Genomic DNA, 17,744 nt, shown 5'->3' on the forward strand with positions numbered 1-17,744 from the left:
AAACCGCAGATTGTTACTGTTCAGTCTGTAGTTATGGCTTTCCCACTACGTACTGCTCTAAAATTTAAAACATTTTTAAATTTGTGGGGAGTGTGGGGTGTCATAGCACATTCCTGCTTTAGAACATCCAAAGGTCGTAGTTCTCTTAGGTTGACCCTTCTTTCCGTCCTCCCTTCCTTCTTCTCACGACATAGTCCAGACTGTGCCTCAAACTCATAATCCCCCTGCCTCAGCCTCCATGCTGGCTTATGTTTTTGTTGTTGTTTTTTCCTTTTTATTTGTTTGGTTTTTTAATCAGGGTCTCACTATGTAGCCCTTGCTGGCTTAGAACTCTCTATTTAGACCAGGCTGGCCTCAAACTCAGATACTCACCTGCCTCTGCCTCTGCCTCTGGGGTAAGCGCCGTGCACTCCCACAGCCGACTGGCTTTGGTTCTTACTGTCTTCTCTTCCCTTTCTCCTGTGGGGGTTTTGCTTTTCCCCACAGTCTCTGCTCACACTTTGGGTTCCTTTCCTCTCTCCAGTCTTACTTTCTGATAGTAGGAAACTGAAGCGTCTTCTGCTAGTACTACTACTAGCTGTTTGCTTTGGATTTTTGAGTCAGGGTTTCACTATGTAGCCCTGGCTGTCCTGGAACTCACTACTTAGAAGAGGCTGGCCTTGAACTCACAGGGACCTGCCTTTGCCTTGACGATGCAATCCTATTCATAGCTTGCAGTTTTTTAAAGTACACACACACACACACACACACACACATATATATAATATAATATATAATCTTTATATATTAAAGATTATTTCTTGGCCTTAACATTAAAAGACTAAGTTGAACCTTTCTTGTTTCTCAAACCTGTAAAGTGGCATGTTGCTGCTGTTGTTGCTGTTTTATTTTGCTTGTTTTTTTGAGATAGAGTTTCTCTGTTTGACTCTGGCTGTCCTGGAACTCACTCTGTAGACCACAAAGCTGGCCTTGAACTCAGAGATCTGCCTGCCTCTTTCTCCCAAGTACTGGGATCAAAGGTGTGCGCCACCGCCCATTAAGTGGCTTTTTGTATATCTGTTCTCAGTTCATTTCTCCCTTTGTAGGTATTTCAAAGAAAAATGATATATCATCCCTTGCCTGCCATCCAGCCCTCTAATTGTATGTCCAGGCAGTCCCACATTGTGTGGCCATCTAAGCTAATGTACTAAGTGACTTGAACAATTTAGAAAACTAAGTAGCTAAGTTTAGTTAAGAGAAAACACAGGCAAACTGTGTTAGTCTCAGAACTGCCAGGTTTGCATATGCCCTTCTATACTAGTATCTTCATAAGAAACGAACAGCATTTGGGAGAAAGACCTGGGACACAGGTCAGCATATTTAGTCACGTGCCTTTGTCAGACCAGGGGAGAGAGAGTTCAGCTCCATATATTTATAAAGGGAGTAGCAGCAAAGGAAAAAGGGGGATTTTGTAAGACAGGAATTAGGGAAATAAACTTTCTAGTTTGACTATTACTGGCTGAGAAGGTGACTCGGTTAAGGGTCTGCCATACAAACGTAAGGACCTGAGTTCGGATCCTCAGCACCCAGGTAAAAGTTGGGCCTGGTGGTGTCTGTGACTGTACTGCTGGAGGGGTGGAGACAGGCAGATCACGGAAGGTTGTTGGTCAGCTAGGAACTGATGAGCTCCACGCTCACTAAGAGACGCTGTCGCACAAGCTAAGATGGAGCGTGCCTCAGGAAGACACCCAGTGCCAGCCTCCGGCTTACGTTTGCGCTGCTCTCTCCTCCCCCATTCACTTTAGTTTATACAAGGCAAATGAGGGGAGAGGGGAGACTTATCAGACAAGCTTCCTGCATTTAAAGGACCCCAGAAAGTGAACGGTCACTATTTCAGCATCTATACAAAACCAGGTTCTAATTTCCTAAGGACTGACTCCCATATTTCTTGCACATAACTGCGCCAGCAGCCCATCTGGGCATCTTGTGTTGCTGTGATGGATCACACACACACACACACACACACACACACACACACACACACACACACACACACATCGGATGCTATGCTGAGACCCCCTACAATGGTATACATAGATAGGAAGGACACCAGCTTTCTCTCTGGGTGCAGCTCTTGATCAGCCTACTCTGGAGCTTGCAATGGCTTCTGTTAGGCAGGGTTATGAAGGCTGACCTCCGCAGAGCTTCCTAAGCATTTTCCGGACTTGGCAGAAGATAGTGAGTGTGATGTACAAGCCAGAAGTTTGGTGTAGATGGAGGCTAACAGCATCCTGGTACATGCCTATATTCCTGGCTGTCAGGAGGCAGAGAGGGAAGCCTGGCCACAAGTTCCCTACCTTGACTGACATTGGTCCTATACATTTGGATACCTTAGATGAAATCTCACAGTCCATGTCCTGTCCTCTCTCTAAGCGCCTCCACTCTACGTGGTTGTTGCCATTAATCTTCAGGGTCCGTCACCACTGATTTAAGTCAGGCCCTCGCCACTCCATATTGACTGTGCCCCATACTTCCCATTGATTCCACTTAAAGGTTCCTGCTGGGTCACCTTCTCCTGTATGGCATGGCCTTTGAGACGGGATCATTTTCTCCTCCACTTGATGTCCATTGCCGTTTCACTGAAGTGCCGCCCTTTGAGCATTATCTGCAAGGCTCTTGGTTACGCCGTCATGATCTCCCTGCCTTCTCTGCCTGCACCCTAAACTGGAGTGTCCCCTGTGAGTGAGGCAGGCACGTCCAGCACAAACACCCTTGCCTCGGCACCTCCAAAGTGTCCTTTATTTCCAGCTAACGTGCAAGCTGAAATGCCCAGATGCACTCCCGCCTGCTGTTTTAACATTGTAAACATACTTCGAGACTGCAAGCCAAGCATGCTGCCATGTGTCTGCTGTCTTTGGGAAATGTATGACCATCAGCTGAGCATGCTTGGTAATGGATTCTCCAATTGAGTGTGCTCAGGAATGTTCCTTCCTGGGGGATGTGCTTGGGCTCCCCAAAAGAAGAGAGAGACTTGCTTTTTTTTTTTTGGTATTTACTATTCTTATGTCATCAGTGCCTGCAATTTTCTCTATCTTTTTTTAGAGGGGTGGAGTTGGTGGTCATGTGGTGTAGTAGCTCTTTTCTGTTGCTGGGATAAAACATCATCACCAAGGCAACTTGTAGAAGCATTTCTTTGGGCTTGGGGTTCCAGAAGGCTGGAGTCCTTAATGGCAGAGCGAGACAACAGTGGCAGGAGCTGGAAGCCAAGGGCTCCCATCTTGAACCACAGGCACCAACACGCAGAGAGAACAAAGGCAGACGGAGCAAAGCCTGCCTCCGGTGACACGCTTCATCCAACAAGGCCATACTCTAGCTCTCGGCACCGTCAATTAGGGGCCAAGTGTTCAAACGCCCGAGAGTACCGGGGACACTTCCATTCAAACCAACGCATGTGTAGTGTCCTCTCTGTACAAATTAAGGGGTTCGAGGATAGCACCCCACCCCCACCCCCCTTTTGTGCTGAGCATGTGTTGGACTCTGTAAGCGGTGTTTAAAGACGGGTGAGCAGAATGTCCATACATAAAATAAGCCCCAGAGTGGGTTTTGATCATCTGGGACAATCTGATGTATAATGTTTCTGGGGTAGTTCCATGGCAGCCTTTTTATTAACTTGCAATAAGAGCGAGTGGAGCAGCATTTACATCTGAGGGAGCAGACAGCTTGCCCTTAGGGAAGTTACCTTAAAGGAGAAAGCTGTTATGGGTCCTGAGACATGTAAGACCGCTACCAGACCGGCTCGGGTTACTGCCCACCACCCACACGCAGGGATTGTCCCAGATGGTTCTGCTTCCTCTCTTCTAAAAGCTAGCGTTTCCTGTTTCAGAAGGGAATACATTTACACTCTTAAAAGGCAGTTAGTTCCCTTTAGTTTTCTTTTAAGTCTGGCTGATGTTCCCACCACAGTTACTTCATGGGGGTTTCCAGCCTTGGGAATAGAGGTAATAATTCAACTTTCGATTACAGCCCCACCATGCCACAGCGAAGAGCTCTGTCCTTCCCTTCGTGCTGTGATGGTTCACTTATTTAACTGTGCGGCAAAGAAGAAAACGTTCTGGCTGAAAGTGAAGACTCCTTTCTTTCCCCTTTCGGCTCCCTTAGATCCTATTCCCCCTTACTTTTTACCTCAATCCACAAAGCCCTGTTTTTTGTTTTTTGTTTTTTAACATCTTACAGCTGAAAACAAACTGCAATAACTTGTTTCTCATCCCATTTTGTGTTGTGTGGAGAAGGAAAATCGCAGATTAAAAAATGATTGCATTGGAGCCAGTACAGTGGTATGCACCTTCAATCCTAGCACTCAGGCAGAGGTAGGTGGATCTCTGAATCTGAGCTAGCCTGGTCTACAGAGCAAGTTCCAGGACAGCCAGGGCCACGTAGAGAATCCTGCCTTGAAAACAAACAAGCAAACAAATAATAACAACAAGAACAACAACAACATTTCATTGAAGAGGACAACAGAATAGACAGTGTGGAGCGAAGAGATAGGGACCAGCCTGGGTCGGGCCGGGCCTGCTGCTGCCTGTGGGCGTGGTGGCCCAGGAGTGTGGGTGTGGTGGCACAGGAGGGTGGACAGCCTGCCCTTGGTCCAGTTCTTCCTTCCTTGTGGCAGGTTCCAGTGCACTGGTTTCTAGAGGCCCCATTATAAAGGCCTCCTCTTCCCATGAGACACAGACATCTTCAGCTGTGCCCAGATGGGCCGGGTTGTGCACCCGCATCTTCCTGTGAGAGACCCCACTGACAGTTCACTTCAGAATTTCCCTGCGAGCCAAGCAAGTGACTTCGCACTTTTCCGTGTTATGGATATTGGAACTTCTCTTGCCACACGGGATGAATGAACAAGGGCTTACGGACCCTGAGGGTTACCTAGGAGACATGTCTAGCAGGAAGGTAGGGATTTCCCATGGCAATGCCACGTCCAGGCTTGGATTCAGGTTACTCTAGCCCCAGAAAGGGGTAACAGACACAAGAGACACCGACCGACCGACTGGAACAAGTCCTTTACTGCCTGCCACCCCCCGGCCCGGCCCTCACTGCCCTGGGCTGCACTCGCCACTGAGAACAACCTGCTTGTTTTCCTCAGCCATAGCAGGCAGACGGCTCGCTCTGGCCCAGCATCGTCTAAAGAAACCCAGTGAGCTGGGTCTGGTGACACACGGCCTGCACTCCCAGTACTCGGGAGGCTGAGTCAGGATTCCAACTTTGAACCAACCTGGGCTGCATAGCAAGACTCTGCCTCAGACAGACAGACAGACAGACAGACAATCAGAAAAGAGCTACAGAAGTGTCTCGGGTGGGAGAGGACTTGGTTAGCAGGCATGAATCCTTGGGTTTGATCTCCAGGACTATGTAAACCAGGCTCCGTGGCTCATGCCTGTAATCCATCACTGGAGAGCTGGAGGCAGGGGGATTAGGCATTCAAACTCATCCTTAGCTACATAACGAATTGGAAGTCAGCCTGGGCTACATGAGAAAAAAAAGAGTAGCTAGCGTTAGCTACATGGATAATTTGAAACTTCCTGAGTCGGGTGTGGTGACTCACGCCTGTAATCCCAGTATTTGGCCTTAGCTGGAGGCTGCCCCAAGAGGCCAGGTTGGTCAACAAAGCAAATTTCACACCAGCCTAGACGACAAGGACCCTATCTCAACAAACCAAGGGGGGAAAAAAACTGTCTTGTAGCCACATTTTAGGAACAAGAAACAAGTGAAATCGACATCACTAATTTTATCTTATTTAACCCCTTGCATCTAAAGGGCACACTTTACTTTCTTCCTGTGTCTGAAATCCTGTAAGTGTTTTATACTGATAGCCCTTAGCATTTGCATACTAAATTTTCATCGCAAATAATTGATCTATATTTAGATCGCACGAAATGTCAAGTGCAAAAATAGATGCAAATACTTCCGTTCTTCCAAACATTGGAAACTTTCCAGTCAACCAATCAGGGGTTTAAAATTAGATACAACCAAGTGCCCTGACACATTTCACTTTCCTCTTCACCCAGTCACTTTCAAAGCCTCCATAGACATCAGGTGACTGGGAGCTGGAAGGTAGTTCTGGCTCTCCTCTGAAAGAATTTCCCTCCATCTTCCTCCACCGGCTCCCTCCCTTCGGCCTTTGCTTCCACCCCATCAGAGAGTCTCACTTGGCCCCTCTGTTTAATACAGAATGCCCCCGGTTCCCACACGGCACACCTCTGATCCTGCTCATTCCACAGGACTTTCATCTCTCCTGCAGAATGACTGCTGACTTATCATCTGATTTGCTGCCCGCCCCCCCCCCCCCACTTGGTAGCTGCAGGCTCCTTGGAGCAGGATCTGTCTCCTTTGCTGATAATATCTCAGCCTTTACAACTCAGGAATTGAGGATTTAGCTCAGTGCCTCCTGGCCTTGGAAATAGTCTCTGGCACCGGGAAAAAAAAATGTGGATTAGATTTACTAGGTTAATCTTTGTAAAGGCTTGTTAAGTTGTTAATAAGTAGATGCTACATTCAGCAAAATGTGTAAAGATTTAAAAGCATGTTGATGAAATCTCTTAAACGTAGCCTGAATGTGTGCTTTGCAGTTCGTGCTGTTTAAGCTGGGAGCAGTGGACAGTGGAATGAATGAGCAGTGGGGGAGAAACTTGCCATTTAGTTAGGAAGACAAGGGTCGCGACGCAGAGTGAGGATGTTTCAAACGCTAGACTCAGAGTTGGCGCTCTCCGTACCCTTTTGAGTGAGGATTTCTCAGTCTGCATTTCAGTCACATGCTTCTGTATCGTTAACTTTTTGGCGTGGGTGACATGGAGAGAACGGAACAGGAATGTAGAGTCTCTAAAACCTGCACTTAAAGATGTGTTTGGAACAAGAGATAGTGAGAGAGAAAGTTAAGTTCCGAAAAGGAGACTGACCCAAATTCTGTAGTGATTAATTTATTATACAAATTTTTGAAGAAAGTATTTTGAAACTAGAATTATATAGAAAACTTTAAACATTGTTACATTTTAGAGTGTGCCATGGTGCTGTGTGGAGGTCAGAGGACACCCAGGTGCTGTAGTTCCTTCCCTCTTCCTGTGGATACTAGAAATGAAAGTTATCAGCCTTGGCAGCAAGCAGGTTAACCTGCTCAGTCAGTTCAGAGCTGTATATGAAATTTTAAGTGTGTTCACATTCCAGCGCATTAGCTCAGCATCCATACCGTAGATGTGGTAAAGTAGCATCATCGTCAGGCTTGGCTCTAGACAAGAGAGGGGTGCTGTTCTCTGGACGGGACTCTAGAAAACTGCTGGAGCAGTGAGAAGCCCCCGCTAAGTCTCAGGAACTCTCAGCACCGGGCAGTCTATGTTCTAGTTTTAATTTTTTTCTTTTGCCTGTTTTTTTGTGGAGAGAGAGAAGTCTCAAGGACTCCTAGAAAAACACTTGGTCTCACACACAGGAAATGGCCAAGCGGCAGAATCTGAGTGAGGACAGAGGCTCTTTCCAGTGTTCTGAAAATGGAGACTTGTGATGGAGCAGCTAGAGTTCCTTATTTTTCTTTTGTTGAAAATGGATTTTTAAAAAGTACAACCTATTCTGATTACGGGTTCCCCTTCCCCCTCCTCCTCCCAGTTCCTTCCCATGTCCCTCCCCATCCGGATCCACTCCCTTTCTGATTCTCCTTACAAAAACAGGCTTCTGAGGAATAATAATAAGATAAGATAAATAAAAAACAATCAGAATATGACAAAACAACCAAGCAAGAAAAAGAGCCAAAGAGAAAGCACAAGAAATGTTTAGATGCAGAGACACACAGGCTTGCACACTCGGGAATCTCATAAAACCCCAAACCAGAAGAAGCCCTAGTGTATACTCAAAGGACCTGTAAGGCAGGGAAAAGTATGTGTTCTAGGGAGCGTCTACTGCATTGGGTTTCCAAAGACCCTTCAGGTGGCCCCTAGTTTTTGCTGTCCCTTGCCCGCTCATCCCTCCCTCTCCCTGTCATCCATCCATCACTATTCTATTTCCCTTCCTAGGGTGACCCATCCCCCCTCGAAGTCCCCCACTGTCTACCTAACCTCCGTGGTTATACAGATTGCAGCTTGCTTATCAATCAATTATTTAACAGCTAACATCCACATATAAATGAATACATACCATCTTTGTCTTTCTGGGTCTGAGTTACATCACTCTCGATTTTTTTTTCTGGCTGCATCCATTTACCTGTGAATTTCATTTTGTAATGGCCGGGTAATATTTTATTGTATAAATGTAGCATATTTTCTTCATCCATTCATCCATTAGTGGACATCTAGCTCGTTTTCAGTTTCCGGCTATTAAGAACAGAGCAGCAGTGAGCATGGGTGAGCAAGTGTCCCTGAGTGGGATGGAGCTTCTTTTGGGTAGACACCCAAGAGTGGTCCAGCTGGATGTTGAGGCAGATCAATTCCTACCTTTCTGAGGAAGCACCACACTGATTCCCATAATGGCTGTACAAGTGTGCAGCGATGGCTGTGTGTTCCCCTCCCCCCTCCCACAGCCTCACCAGCACGAGCTGTGTTTTGTTACTGATCTTGGCCATTCTGATTGGTGTAAGTTGAAATCTCAAAGTGGCTTTGATTTCCAATTTCCTGATGGCTAAGGGGGTTGAATATTTCTTTAAGGGCTTATCAGACATTTGAATCTCCTCTTTTGAGAATTTTTTTTGATCTGTACTCCATTTTTAATTGGGTTATTTGTTTTCTTAATGTCTAGGTTTTTGTTTTCCTTTTTTTCTTTAGTTCTTTATATAATTTTGGATATTAACCCTCTATTGGATGTGTACTTGGCAAAAAATTTTTTTTTCTTATTCTGTAGGCTGCTGCTTTGTCTGAATGACGGTGTCCTTTGCCTTACAGAAGCTTTTCAGTTTCATGAGGTCCCATTTATTAATTGTTGTCTCCTGTGCCAATGAGTTCAAGGCTGTCCCGCCACATTGTCTTCTATCAGGTTCAAGCATCTGGCTTTATGTCAAGGTCTTTGATCCATTTGCAGCTGGGTTTGTGTGGGGTGATAAGGATGGATCTATTTGGATTCTCCCACATGCAGCCATCCAGTTTGACCAGCGCCATTTGTTGAAGATACTGTCTTGTTTTCCAGTGTGTATTTCTGGCTTTATAAAAAAAAATAAAAAAATTAAAAAATCAGGTGTCCATAGGTATGCGGACTTATTTTTGTGTCTTCAATTCTATTCCATTAAACAATGTGTCTATGTTTGTCCCAATAAAATAAAAATAAATTTAAAAACATGCTGTTTTTATTACTATGCCTTTGTATTACAATTTGAGATTGGGGATGGTGATACCTCCAGCAGTTCTTTTGTTATTTGGGTTATGAAGCTATTCTCTCTCTCTCTCTCTCTCTCTCTCTCTCTCTCTCTCTCTGTGTGTGTGTGTGTGTGTGTGTGTGTGTGTGTGTGTTTTCATATGAAGCTGAAAATTGTCCTCTTAAGTTCTTTGTCAGAATTGTGTTGGAATTTTGATGGAGACTGCATTGCACCTATAGATTGCTTTTGGTAGGATGACCACTTTTACTATATTAATCCTGCCAATCCATAAGCATGGGAGATCTTTCCATCTTCTGAGCTCTTCAGTTTCTTTCTTCGGTGTCTTAAAGGTTTTTTGTTTTGTTTTTATCACACAAGACTTTCACTTGCTTGGTTTGACTTATCCAGAGATATATTTTTTGAGGCTATTGTGAAAGGTGTCTCCCTGATTTCTTTCTCAGTCCTTTGTCCTTTACATATAGGAAGGCTGCTGACTTTTGTATCCCGTTACTTTGCTGAAAGTGTTTATCAGCTGTGGGAGTTTCCTGGTGGAATTTTTGGGGTCACTTATGTGTGCTATCATATCATCTGCAGATAAAGATACTTGGACTTCTTCCCTTCTAAGTTGTCTCCCCTTGGTCTTCTTCAGGTGTCTCACTTCTCTAGCAAGGATGTCAAGTCCTCTGTTGTAAATAGAGAATGGAGAGCCTTGGCTTCTTCCTGATTTTAGTGGAATTGCTTTGAGTTTCTCTCCATTTAAGTTGATATTGGCTATGCGCTTGCTGTAAACTGCCTTTGTTATTATTATGTTTAAGTACGTCCCTTGTATCCCTGCTCTTCAAGACTTTTATTGTGAAGGGGTGTTGGGTTTTGTCCAATGTTTGTAGGATTTCTGCTGTTTCTGTTGTTGATATCCAGCTTTACTCTGTGGTCTGACAAGATATAGAGAGTTGTTTCAGTTTTCTTGTGTTTGTTGAGACTTGATTTGTGTCCACGTATGTGGTCAGGTTTGGAGAAAGTTCCATGAAGTGCTGAGAAAACGGTGTATTCTTTCGTGTGGGTTACCTGTTCTGTAAGTATGTTAGGACCACTTGGTTTATCACACCTCCAGCGTTTCTCTGTTTAGTTTTTGTCTGGAGGACCTGTCTATTGGCAAGATTGCGGTAGTGAAGTCTCCCACCATCAGTGTGAGGGACAATATGTGATTTTTAGCTGTAGTAGTGGTGTTTTTTGTTTGTTTGTTTGTTCTTTATTGATATGGATGTCCTTGCGTTTGGTGCATCCAGGTTGAAAATTCACTGTCCTCTTGGTGGATTTTTTATTTGAGGAATATGTAGAGTCCTTTCTCACTACTTCTGATTACTTTTGGTTTGAAGTCTATTTTGAGGCTGGCTGTGTGGCTGACTGGTATGACTGGCTGGTGAGGCTGGCTGATGAGGCTGACTGGTATGGCCTGCTGGTGAGGCTGGCTGGTGTGGCTGGCTGGTGTGGCTGGCTGGTGTGGCTGGTGTGGCTGCTGTGGCTGGCTGCTGTGGCTGGCTGGTATGGCCTGCTGGTGAGGCTGGCCGGTTCCCAGAGAGTTCTTGTAGGAGTTAGCAGTTGAGACAAAGGGATGGGGTGGTGGTGGTGAGGGAGCCTGTAGGAGAAGATCTGTGTAATCTTCTGGCAGGCAGCAAGCAAGGGGAGGCCATAACAGCAAGCAAGGGGAGTGAGTCTCTGTGAGAGTGAGCCTAGGAAAGCTGACCGGCAGAGCCAGCTTCCAATCTTATATGAGAAGACGGCCAGCATGGGAAGGGAGCTGTGTAGAGCTCGTGGGGAAAGCACCTGATAATGAGGTTGAGGGGAACGTGAGAGACGGTTTCACTGCGAGTTCCCAGTGGGGGAGGCTGTGATGAGGGACGTACAGGAGGGTGTCCATGAGTCTGCAGAAACATTAAGACGCTGAGCCGTCCATTAAACATCACCAGTGCAGAGATAGGCTAACATTCCAACTATCAGGAAACAAAGTAACGTTTTCCCTGTATCAGAGAGGCACAGGGTGATTGGGAGGGGGGGGGGGGAGGACTATGCAAAATGGAAACTGCTTCTCCCTGTTGAAATGAGCTCGGTTCAGAAGCCTCCCCGTCAACTCATGCTAAAAAACCTGCATTTTTACAATGAAAATGGAGTTCGGTGAAACAACCTTCTTTGACTATGACTTAACTTCAGAGTTCTTTTCAGCCTTAGAGCCTGAGAGTCCAGCCTCTCAGGAGTGGAGAGATTGTGTTCTGGTGCTGCCCTCTGGTGGCCACAGGTCTTCACGGTGTCATTTGGTCTGGCATGCTCTTCCCAGGAGGAACTTCCTTTCTTCAGGGCAGTGTTCTGCTTTGCCATCTCTTAGATTGGTGTGTTCTTCAGTCACCTCATCTTAACCCCAGGGTCCCCCAGGCTCTTCTCTGCACTACTGAAGTATTGCAGGCTGGGGTAGTGTTTTGTGTATCTGTGTGGGTACCAAAGGAATTTCAAGGAGTACCCGAGCAAGACCTTGGCTTTTTTGTTGTTCTTGTCTGTTTAAAAGGATCGGAATTTGGATTTGCTCTGCAATCCATAAAATTCATGAGTTGATTGTAAGCTCTATGACTTTTGAGAAATGCATATTATTGTGTAGCCGCCACTGGAGTTATGATTTAAACATGGCGGAGGGAATCTAACGCTTCTCTCCTTACCAGCAATCCAGCCCTTAAAAGTAAAACCAAGATAACATGCCAGGGAGATGGGTCAGTAAGTGAAGTACTTGATGGGCAAGTCTGACGCCCCTAGTTCAATCCCCAGAATCCACAGAAGAAGCCAGATGTGATGGGTGCAACTGTAATCCTCAAACTTCTACAGCGAGATGAAAGCCAGAGACAGGACAGCCATATGGAAGCTCCCACGCCAGTCCTCGGGAGGATACAGACATCGCAGAAACAACAGAGACCCTACGTCAACAACTCCCCAGAGTTGTCCTTGAGCTGACATGGGTACATGCCATGACATACCCATGTGTGTGTGCTCACACACTAATACTAAATAAAATAAGTACAGATTTTATTTTAAACATCTTTTTATTTGAGATAGTATTCACATACCAAAAGACTTACCTAATTAAAATGCATAGTTCTTAGCTGGGCATAGCTGGGCCTTTGCCTGTAAACCCAGCACTCAGGGGACCGAGGCAGGAGGGTTATGAATTTGAGGCCAGCCTGGGCTACACAGTGCATTTGAGACCATCGCTACCATCATTTTTAGAGGCACATGACGTGTGTGCATTTCAAGGCATTGCGTGTGCTAGGAAGCCGATCACCACAGACCACACACTGACCCTGTGATCATATTTGACACAGAGAAAGGCAAGGCTGTGATGATAGGGAGCAGGTGAGTGATTGGCAGACCGAGGTGGAGGGAGGGGGAGGAGGGAGGAGGTGGAGGCAGAGTTCCTGGGAACTCTGGAAAGGAAGCTGCATCAGCAGCAGTCTCACACCTTTAGAAACGGTGTCTTCCCGTCTCTCTGCTTGGTTACTGCAGCACACGGTGTAAATATATCAGTAGTTCCTATTTTTAACAGTAGGATAATACTCTGTCTATCCATTCATTAGAGGATGGACGTGGAGCTGAAATCTAGAATTATAGATAACATTTATTATAAATAACTGCTATTGAGAGAGGGGAGTGAGGGTGAATATGAATGAGGTACATTATGTACACTTAGGAATGTGTCATAGTGAAGCCAGTTACTTTGTGTAGTTCATATAGCTACAAAAATAGTCTGAACATTTTTTTAAAGCCTATGTAACGTTTTACCATGCCCTAGATTTTGAATAAAGCCCACCAAGAAAAGCCCAGCTGGTGTGTGCGTGTGCATGTGCATGCATGTGCGTGTGCATGTGTGTGTGTGTGTGTGTGTGTGTGTGTGTGTGAAGGGGAGAGAGAGAGTAAGAGAGGGGGAAGAGAGAGAGAGAGAGAGAGAGAGAGAGAGAGAGAGAGAGAGAGAGATTCTATTTTTTTTTTTTGAGGCTTACTTTCCTGAATTTAAGTCCAATTCTTTAAACAAACAACAGCAACAAAAAAAAAAACTCTTTAAAAATGTTATAGTTTATATAAATACTTTGTTTACCCATTCTGTGAAGGTTTTATCCTAAAAATCAAATACAAAGCTTCTTACTTATCACAGCTGGGTCAAGTAAACCAAGTCAGGCCCAGTGCCCTCGTGCTGCAGCGACCCCCGTTCCGATCTCCTCTGACAGTCCACTCCAATCCTGTCACAAAAGTGTGTGCTGTGGGATGGTCTGCATGGCAAATGTGTTGCTCTGATTGGTCAATAAATAAAACACTGATTGGCCAGTGGCCAGGCAGGAAGTATAGGTGGGACAAGGAGAGAGGAGAATTCTGGGAAGTGGAAGGCTGAGGCAGAGAGACACTGCCAGCTGCTGCCATGACAAGCAAGATGTAAGGTACCGGTAAGCCATGGGCCACGTGGCAACTTATAGATTAATAGAAATGGGATAATTTAAGATATAAGAACTAGATAACAAGAAGCCTGCCACGGCCATACAGTTTATAACTAATATAAGCGTCTGTGTGTTTACTCTGTTGGGTCTGAGCAGCTGTGGGACTGGTGGGTGACAGAGATTTGTTGTAGCTAGAGTTTTCCTGCCTTGCCCACAGTCAGGACAAATCTTTGTCTCCCACCAGTTCCACAGCTGCTCAGACCCAACCAAGTAAACACGGAGACTTATATTGCTTACAAACTGTATGATCGGAGCAGGCTTCTTGCTAACTGTTCTTATAGCTTAAATTAATCCATTTCCACAAGTCTATACCTTGCCACACGGCTTGTGGCTTACCGGTACTTTACATCTTCCTTGTCCTGGCGACTGCTGCAGGCAGTGACTCCTTCTGTCTTCCTGTTCTTTTATTTCTCTTCTCTGTTAATCCCACCTATACTTCCTGCCTAGCCACGGCCAATCAGGTTTTATTTATTGACCAATCAGAGCAACTTGACATACAGACCATCCCCCAGCACAGCCAAGTGCAGACCATCTCAGACACCTGCACACAGGCCCATGGTCCTAATCATCCTCTATGCAGACCTGCTGGGTAAAGCCACGAGGAACCTGAGAACAGGCTCCCACAGGACATACAGAACATCCCACAGCAATTTGTCCTGACCCTGGGCCAGGCAGGACCAGGAAAACTCTAGCTACAGTGTGTTGTTGGCATCTTTTGAACTGATACCTTAACCTGTATTATGGTATGAATCATCCCATTTTAGTAGCAGCAAAAGCTATTTGAACATTAAATTTACAGGACACACAGCTAACTAAATTCCTCAGTGAAAAAGAAATCAACTGTGAAGGAATTAGAGTTGGCTCAAGAGGTCCCCCTGCAGGTCACAGTCGGAAGCAGGCAGAGGCCCCTCTGCTCCCCACTGCGGGAGCACTACCTTTCCTAAATTGCTCCTAGGGACAGCCCTCAAGTTTCTGAAAGTAGGTCCATGTTCTAACCAGAATACCAATCACACCACAAACAAAAGAGCTCAGACGTACCCTGGTGCCGCGGATGAGCATAGCAGTTTGTATGTGGTCACAGGTCACAAATCAGGAATAGGAAATTAAGGTAGCAAGTGTACAAAGTGTGAATCAGTGCGCGACGAAAAAAGCTAACATCAAATAAAAAGCAGGGTGCAAATTTAGTGCCATTATATACTCCTCAATTTTCCTGTACTCTGGACAAAACTAAGTAATAAAACTATAAATAATAGTGCTGATAAGTAATTTAAAGACCAGTTTTTGGTCGTCTTTTTCTCCCCATTATTTTCTTTTATGTGTATGGATGTTTTGCTTGTATGTATGACTGTGTAACACATGTGTGCAGTGCCCTTGGGGGCCAAAAGAGGGTGTCAGATGCCCTGACTTGAGTTACAAATGGTTATGAGCATCTATCTATCTTAGTTACATTTTTACTACAGTAACAAGACATCATGACCTGGGCAACTTATAAAACATTTCATCTGGGGTTCATGGTTCCAGAGGGTAGAGATAACGGCAGCAGACAGGCATGACATGGGAGCAGTAGCTGAGAGCTTATAGCTGATCCACTAGCACGAAGCAGACAGAGAGACTGGGCCTGGAGTGGGCTTTTGAAACCTCAAAGCCTGTCCCCAGTGACACACCTCCTCCAATAAGGCCACACCTCCTAGTCCTTCCCAAACAGTTTCACCAACTGGGGACCAAGCAGATTTATTTTTATTTTATGTGTATTGGTGTCTCAATGTGTATTGGTGTGTTTGTGTGAGGGTGTCAGATCCCCTGGAACTGGAGTTACAGACAGTTGTGAGCTGCCATTTGGGTGCTGGGAGTTGAACCTGGGTCCTCTGGAAGAGCAGCCAGTGCTCTTAACCACTGAGCCATCTCTCCAGCCTAAGACATATTTTCTAACCAAGCACTTGAAAAACGTGTCATGATAATTCTTATTGTTTCATTGAAGTAGCATGTGTGTTACAGAAAAATGCACATAAGCATATAACCTGGTAATTTTCACAAACTGAATAATAACACAGTGTGATTTGTTCCCAGAACTAAACCCAAAACCTAGCTATCACACCAGAAAACATCTATGCCATTAAAAGTCAGATGTCTTCTTTGATTTTTTTAAATTAAGAAATATTGTCTAGCTGAGCAATGGTGGTGCATGCCTTTAATCCCAGCACAGAGGCAGGTGGGTCTCTGAGTTCAAGGTTAGCCTGGTCTACAGAGTGAGTTCCATAACAGCTGGAACTACACAGAGAAACCCTGTCTCAAAAAACACAAAACAAAACAAAACAGAAGGAAGGAAGGAAGAAATATTGTCTCTACGTCCGCAATTTTCACAGCCAATGTGAATTGCACTGATTTTTTAAAGAATTTTTTTATGTATAATGTGTGTGTAACCAAGTATATGTGTGTGTACCACATGCTTACAGGAACCAACGGAGATCAGAAGAAGGCATTAGATCCCCTGGAACTGCATTGTACAGGCGGTTTTGAGCCACCATATGGGTGCTGGGAATTGAACTTGGGTCCTCTGCAAGAGCAGGAAGAACCCTTAACCACTGAGCCATCTTTCCAGACTAGTTCCCCCTGACTTTTGAACTCTATATAAGTCATATAATGTGTATGCTTGTGTCTCATGTAAAATTTTGTTTGTGAGATTTACCCTCATAGTTATATAATGTTAGAGTTTATTCATTTTGAATACTAAGTAAAATTTCAGTATATAAACGTATCTCACAGTTTATTCCATTTGGAGATATTCTGAGTAGTTATGATCAGCTTTCTATTCGTGTATCTTGATGTAAATATACACTAATGTCTCATGATATCTGTACTGGATGGTTTTATGCCAACTTGACACAAGTATTTCCTCAATTAGTGATTAGTGTGGGTGGTGCCACCCCTGGGCTGGTGGTCCTGGGTTCTATAAGAAAGCAGGCGGAGCAAGCCATGAGGAGCAAGCCAGTAAGTGGCACTCCCCCATGGCCTCTGCATCAGCGCCTGCCCCATACTGGGTTCCTGTCCTGGCTTCTTCCAGTAGTGAACAGTGAGTGATGTGGAAGAGTAAGTCAGATAAACCCTGTCCTCCCCAAGCTGCTTTTGACCATGGTGTTTTCTCACAGGTACAGTGACCCTAACCAGGGTTGTTTTTGTCTGCAGTCCCTGGAGGTTGTTCATGTTCTTCAGCACTGTTGACTTTGCCGTGAGTGCTGTCTTAGGGTTTCTGTTGCTGTGATAGAACACCATGACCAAAAGAAACCTGGGGAGGAAAGGGTTTATTTCATCTCATACTTGCAGGAACAGACCATCACTAAGGGAATTTGGGGCAATAACTCAACAAGGCAAGAACCTGGAGGCAGGAGCTGATGCAGAAGCCGTGGAGGAGTGTCTTTTACTGGCTTGCTCCTCATGGCTTGCTCGACCTGCTTTCTTATAGAACCCAAGAACACCAGCCTAGGGATGGCAACACTCCCCCATCAATCACTCGTTAAGAAAATGCCCTAGAGCAGGATTTTATACAGGCATTTTCTCACTTGAGGCTCCCTCCTCTCATATGACTATAGCCTGTGTCAAGGTGACAGAAATCTTTCCGGCACCCATGCCTTACTCAAGAGTTGTAGATGCAGGCATTCCCAGCATTCCCAGCTCCCTTCTGTAATCAGACATTTCTTGTCCCAACAGCCCAGTCCCAAATAAACACACAGAGGCTTGTATGAATTATAAATGCTTGACCAATAGCTCAAGCTTATTACTAACTAGCTCTTACATTTTAAGTTAACCCATATTCCTTATTTACATTCTGCCATGTGGCAGTACCTTTATTAGCGTGGCATGTTCATCTCCTGCTCCCTCTGTTCTGGCCGGCGACCCCTGACTCTGCCCTTCTCCTTCCCATC

At 45.2% G+C, this 17,744-nt stretch overlaps 1 protein-coding gene across 3 annotated transcripts in view; it reads left to right on the forward strand.

Moving 5' to 3' along the window:
• Nucleotides 1-17,744, forward strand: part of Art3 (ADP-ribosyltransferase 3 (inactive)) — an 86,258-nt gene that overhangs the window by 38,043 nt on the left and 30,471 nt on the right. Inside the window, exon 1 of one of the 3 annotated variants that reach the window (XM_037209160.1) lies at nt 10,298-10,370. The exons of the other annotated variants lie outside the window; for them this stretch is intronic. The gene's annotated coding sequence lies outside the window, so the exon portion shown is untranslated. Of the gene's footprint in view, nt 1-10,297; nt 10,371-17,744 lie in introns of those variants that run through there. 3 annotated transcript variants of the gene reach the window in all.

The sequence above is a fragment of the Peromyscus leucopus genome, chromosome 10 (genome assembly GCF_004664715.2).
Source record: "Peromyscus leucopus breed LL Stock chromosome 10, UCI_PerLeu_2.1, whole genome shotgun sequence".
Classification (NCBI taxonomy): domain Eukaryota; kingdom Metazoa; phylum Chordata; class Mammalia; order Rodentia; family Cricetidae; genus Peromyscus; species Peromyscus leucopus.